General features: G+C 50.4%; 1 long non-coding RNA gene across 3 annotated transcripts; it reads right to left on the bottom strand.

The window, feature by feature from the left end:
* Positions 1 to 1,161: 1,161 nt before the first annotated feature.
* LOC130520500 (uncharacterized) lies at positions 1,162 to 2,299 on the bottom strand. Of its 3 annotated transcripts, none has more exons than XR_008948882.1 (4): positions 2,088 to 2,299; positions 1,920 to 1,999; positions 1,491 to 1,841; positions 1,162 to 1,404 (listed from the first exon to the last, which is right to left on the bottom strand). It is a non-coding gene; the product is annotated as an uncharacterized LOC130520500 (long non-coding RNA). The 3 variants fall into 3 exon arrangements; XR_008948883.1 differs by having other exon boundaries at positions 1,164 to 1,404; positions 1,610 to 1,841; XR_008948881.1 differs by lacking the exon at positions 1,162 to 1,404 and having other exon boundaries at positions 1,428 to 1,841.
* Positions 2,300 to 5,694: the final 3,395 nt, after the last annotated feature.

Genomic DNA, 5,694 nt, shown 5'->3' with positions numbered 1-5,694 from the left:
ACTTACTATTTATGTATATACTGTATATATGTCTTATCTTTATTTTATTTATCTTATTCTAGTGTGGTCTTCTTTATGTTGAATGTCGCAGCGTCTCACCAAGACAAATTCCTAGTTTGTGTAATACTGTGTATTACATGAACAATGGCAATAAATCTGCTTCTGATTCTGAAGAAATGCAACATTTCCCCCAGAGAAACGATGGTGATGGAAAAAGCCCTGGCTGTGTGTGTGCATCACAGCAGGTGTGGGTTCTCCTCTCTGGAGTCATGCGGGTCTCCTTTGAAGGGCAGATGAGGAGGTTGGTTACAGATTCCCCTCAGAAAGATGATTACGGTGCCAAAGGTCATCACCGGGGTAACCAGGAAGAGGCAGAGTCGGTCTACTGTACGAGCGATGCCGCTCCAGTTATCCTTCTGCTGTCAGGACCAGACATTTACGCCACTTTTGATCTTTTTTAAATCAGACTTTGGGTTGAGGACTCTGTTTGAACCCTCTGAGCTCATTGTAGTCGTTCTTGTTGCGCATGTGTTTAATGATGTAGTGGCTCCATCCACAGCCGGCTTGATCTCTGCGTACAGCTGATGGCTCCTCCCTCTTCTTGTGGTTTCACAGCTCCACACAGACACCAAAGCTCAGAACTCAAATGAAGCTACTGATGCTTCTATATCTCATGTGTTTAAATGTTTCTGGAAACGTACTGGCAGCGTGTGTGACTCGGGTCACCAGTCTGTGTCTCCCAGACTGTTTCTCAAACATCAGCTCACTGCGGGACTTCACACTGTCGTACTCCTCAGCCGAGGCAATGTAGCCCACTGAGCTGGATCGCCGCGGTAACGCTCCATCCCAGTACGGCTCTGCCTCAGCAGGGCGGGACATGGGCAAGATGAGGGGTAGTCGCTGGAGGAAGAGCTGGCAGAAAAAGAAAACAGGATTTGGAACACTGATACTGATGTATGTATGTCTGTGTGTTATAGTGGAAAAACCACATGCTCATATATCCTCTTTCATATGTTATTACGTCATAGGTTCATATATCCTCTTTCATATTGTGGCAGGGTGGAGAGAGGTGGAACGGTCAACGACAACGCCACCCGGGTAATTTCACCCCAGGAATTAACCGGAAACAGGCACGCGCAGATACGGTTCGGTTCCAGAGGCAGAGACAGGATTGAGGGTTAGGCAGTACAATTTTATTAAATCCAACTCACCAAAATAACTCGGCTGTACAAAAGTCAAACAAAAGGGGGTGGACAGGGCTGGGGCCCCACCGGCAGGTGAAACTCAATTAGGGGAGATAAACAAACTAAAAACACCCGTGCTACTACAAACAAAACTACACACGAGAGGTGTGATGAAAACGCCCTCCACCAGGGGTTGGGTCCCCGCCGTGGCCCGCAGCACCTGTCCACAAAGAAAAGAGAACAATTAAAATTTAAAATGATAAACAATCAGACGCGACGAGCGCACACGCACACACACACACACACCTCACACAGACCAGCGAATAAATGGTGACCAGGTCGTCTAAAAGAAAACCACGTCAACCAAGACACGAAAAGCAACAAAACCTAAAAAAAGTAAATATAAATTGATACAATTTACACACTGTTAAGAGTCTAAAATTTAGGCAAAAACTCCGTGGTCGCCTCGGCGGCACCACCACGTCTCAGCGCCGTTTCTCCGAGCAAAGGGGAGCGAGGGGAGAGGGAGAGAACGAGAGAGAATCCCGAACCAAAGGACCGAGCCAAAGCAGCAGTGGGTCCAGTAAGCGAGGTGATCTACTCCATGAGGGGTTCCCGCTGGGGCATCGCGACCCACTGACACCAGCCGGCAGCCAACTGCAGCGAGAACAGCCCCATTACCATTTATCAACTAAGTGAGTGGGGGAGTCAGTGACGCGCATTGTTGCGCCTTACCTGCCCAGTGCCAACTAGCGCGCACGCCCTTACGGCAAAGCGCTCTGGACGGAAGGATGGCGGGAGGAAGCACCAACCTTCTGCAACAAGTAGCAAGCACACGTTCCAGCACTGTTGCACTTTACGTCGTAACCAGATGAAATATGCGTTAGCATGCCGTGCTTTTACCTTGGCGCTGCCAGACAGCATGCTCATTCTGGGACAGGTTCAGTTGGTCAAACAGCCCAGATAAGCTGCAACCACGCTACACCTTCGTCGAAGGGGGAAGTCAACTAAAGCCAGCTGGAGGCAGTGCCTTATATAAACCTTTTTCTCCCCACCCACCAATTAAGGCACTACCTCCATATGGCACCTGTTCGGAGGGCAGGCCACGCCCTGCCACAATATGTTATTAAGTCACATGTTCATATATCCTCTTTCATATGTTATTAAGTCACATGTTCATATATCCTCTTTCATATGTTATTAAGTCACATGTTCATATATCCTCTTTCATGTGTTATTAAGTCATAGGTTCATATATCCTCTTTCATATGTTACTAAGTCACATGTTCATATATCCTCTTTCATATGTTATTAAGTCACATGTTCATATATCCTTTAAATGTATTTTTTATTTTACTCTTTATTTGCATATTTGAAACTTGAACGCAAAGTTGTCTGCTCCTTTGTTTACTTCCGGTTCCTGTCGCTAGTTTCCGGTCTCGTGAGCTCACTCTCGCTAGCTTGTCACTGACGGTGGTTGTCAGCGCAGCATCAGCGAGTCTCCAGCCCGGACGCGGCTCCTTCGTGCGTCCACAGAGGCTCCGTCTGTCTCCTACTGACTTGTATCTCTACATTTTGTCGTCGCTGCTGGTTGTCAAACGTTTGCTGGAACTTGTGGCGCTTGGCTGAACTGGTCTAGGTCAACTATATCTGTTTTAAAGAAGCGGAGGAGACCGCGGAGGAGGTTCCGAGGATGAACCCTCAGTGCGCCCGCTGTGGGAAGATCGTCTACCCGACAGAGAAAGTGAGCTGCCTGGACACCGTGAGCTGGATGACCCGGAGAAGCGTCCTTTTAGTCCGTTTTTGCGAGGATGACAGAAACGGGAACCTTTGGGCAGGTCCTGTGAAGTTGGACACGTCGGTGATTGAGAAGTGGGAGGAAAACGACCCTTAAATAGCTTTTTAGGACTTAAATGACAGATATCACAGAAAAAGAGCTCATCAATAACTGTTAATGAGCCAGACTTGCTGGTCAAACCAGGCTTTTGTAGGAAATCTGGCCTCGTTTTAAGGTTTTTAAATGCATTTCTTTAAACTCTTAGAACACAGAGGAACTCTTTTATTGGGGGCAGAGAAGGTACATTTTTACCTGGTAAAATTCAGTCAAAAGAGCACTTAAAGCATGAATAAACTGAATCATGTAGATTCTAATGACATAAGCTGGAGCTCCTACAGTTACAGCCCATAATGAGACTGCAACTGTTTCTGGGAAAGTGAACTTTTATACAGTTTACATTCTGCATTCTGAGTCTGTCCCCGGCTCCTCAAGACCTGCGCTGCTGAACTCGGGGAGCCGCTACAACGGGTCTTCAACCTCAGCCTGGAGCTGGGGAAAGTGCCCACCTTATGGAAGACGTCCTGCGTCATTCCAGTCCCCAAGAAGAACAGACCGAGTGAGCTGAACGACTTCCGGCCGGTGGCACTCACCTCACATCTGATGAAGACTCTGGAGCGGCTCTTCCTCAACCTCCTCAGGCCCCAGGTGCAGCACGCTGAGGACTCCTTACAGTTCGCCTACCGGGACAAGGTCGGTGTAGAGGACGTCATCATCTACCTGCTGCACCGAGTCCACTCGCATCTGGACAAGGGGAGTGGCACAGCGAGAATCCTCTTTTTGGATTTCTCGAGTGCCTTCAACACGATCCAGCCCCTTGTCCTACAGGACAAGCTTCTACAGATGCGAGTGGACTCCTGCCCGGTTGCTTGGATCTCCAGCTACCTCACCGACAGGCCGCAGTTCGTCAGGATGAAGGACATCACGTCTGACACTGTGGTCAGCAGCATCGGGGCTCCACAGGGGACTGTGCTGTCCCCCATCCTCTTCACTCTGTACACCTCGGACTTCTGTTACAACTCCGAAATGTGTCATATCCAGAAGTTCGCAGATGACACAGCCATCGTTGGATGTATCAGAGACGACGAAGAGGAGGAGTACCGGTGCCTGGTGAGGGACTTTGTTGCCTGGTGCCACAACAACAGCCTGCAGCTCAACACCTCCAAAACTAAAGAACTGGTCATTGACTTTGGGAGGGACCGACCGAGACCTAGACCAGTTCAGATAGGAACGGAGGAGGTGGAGGGCGTGCAGACCTACAAATATCTTGGGCTGTGGCTGGACAACAGGCTGGACTGGACAAGCAACACGAGGCAGCTGTACAAGAAGACCCAGAGCAGGATGTACTTCCTGAGGAGACTCAGATCCTTCAACATCTGCAGGAAACTCCTCTGGATGTTCTACCAGTCTGTGGTCGCCAGCATCCTGTCCTACGCTGTGGTGTGCTGGGGGGGGGGGGGGGGGGAGTGCGACAAAAGCGGACCTCTCCAGGCTGGAGAAGCTGATCAGGCGGGCCAGCTCGGTGGTGGGGATGAAGCTGAAACCTCTGGCGACAGTGGCAGAGAGGAGAACTATTGACAAGCTGCGGAGCATCGTGGACAATGTCCGCCACCCTCTGCACACTGTCATCCACAGCCAGAGAAGCCTGATCAGCCAGAGGCTGCGCCTCCCCAAGTTCAGGACCAACAGACTGGGGAACTCATTCATCCCCCGAGCCATCAGACTGTTCAGCTCCTCACTGGGGGGGAGGAGGGCCAACAGAAGGACTGGAACAACACTGCAATAACATAATACTGGGACATCCATTCATTCAGTTCATTCATCCATCTATTCATTTATTTACATTTTTATAGTTTTATATTTTATATTTATATTCTATTTTTAATGTATTCTATTTTAGGGAGGGGAGGGGAGAGGGAGAGGGGAGGAGAGGGGAGAGGGGGAGGGGAGGGGAGAGGAGAGATGAGGGAGGGGAGGGGAGGGGAGAGGAGGAGGGGAGAGGAGGAGGGGAGAGGAGGAGAGGAAGAGGAGAGATGAGGGAGGGGAGGGGAGGGGAAAGGAGGAGAGGAGAGGAGAGGAGAGGAGAGGAGAGGAGGAGAGGAGAGGAGAGATGAGGGAGGGGAGGGGAGAGGAGGGGAGGGGAAAGGAGGAGGGGAGAGGAGGAGAGGAGAGGAGAGATGAGGGAGGGGAGGGGAGGGGAAAGGAGGAGAGGAGAGGAGAGGAGAGGAAACCATGACCCAGTGGGGTGACAGAGGCCTGTCAGGTGATCATGGTTCTGGACCCCGGCAGCCTCGGCCTATAGCAGCATAGCTAAGATGTGACCTAATTAGACGACCCCCTAAATACGATAATCTGTCTGTCTATAATAATAACTGGGACTACAGAATTAGCAACAATCAGCTTTTTCAAAGAGGAAGGTTTTAACCAGCACATGAGCCACGCGTCTTCTCTCCCGCTCAGACTGGCCGACGACCTGCTGCACTGCATCCTCAAGACTGTAGTCCGGGAATCGTGTCTGCTGGTGACTAAATGTCAGACGGTTGCCCGGGACGATTTCCAGAACTGCTCTCCACGGTGCCGGTACGAGTCGCAGCTCAGCAGAACCAAACTGGACCTGCCTTTACTGAGATCACCCCGGATATGGTTCTGCTTGTCTGTAGGTGGTCTCGCCGCCGA

This window comes from Takifugu flavidus, unplaced genomic scaffold, assembly GCF_003711565.1.
Source record: "Takifugu flavidus isolate HTHZ2018 unplaced genomic scaffold, ASM371156v2 ctg405, whole genome shotgun sequence".
In the NCBI taxonomy this organism is placed as follows: domain Eukaryota; kingdom Metazoa; phylum Chordata; class Actinopteri; order Tetraodontiformes; family Tetraodontidae; genus Takifugu; species Takifugu flavidus.
This window is presented reverse-complemented; position numbering and strand designations above follow the sequence as displayed.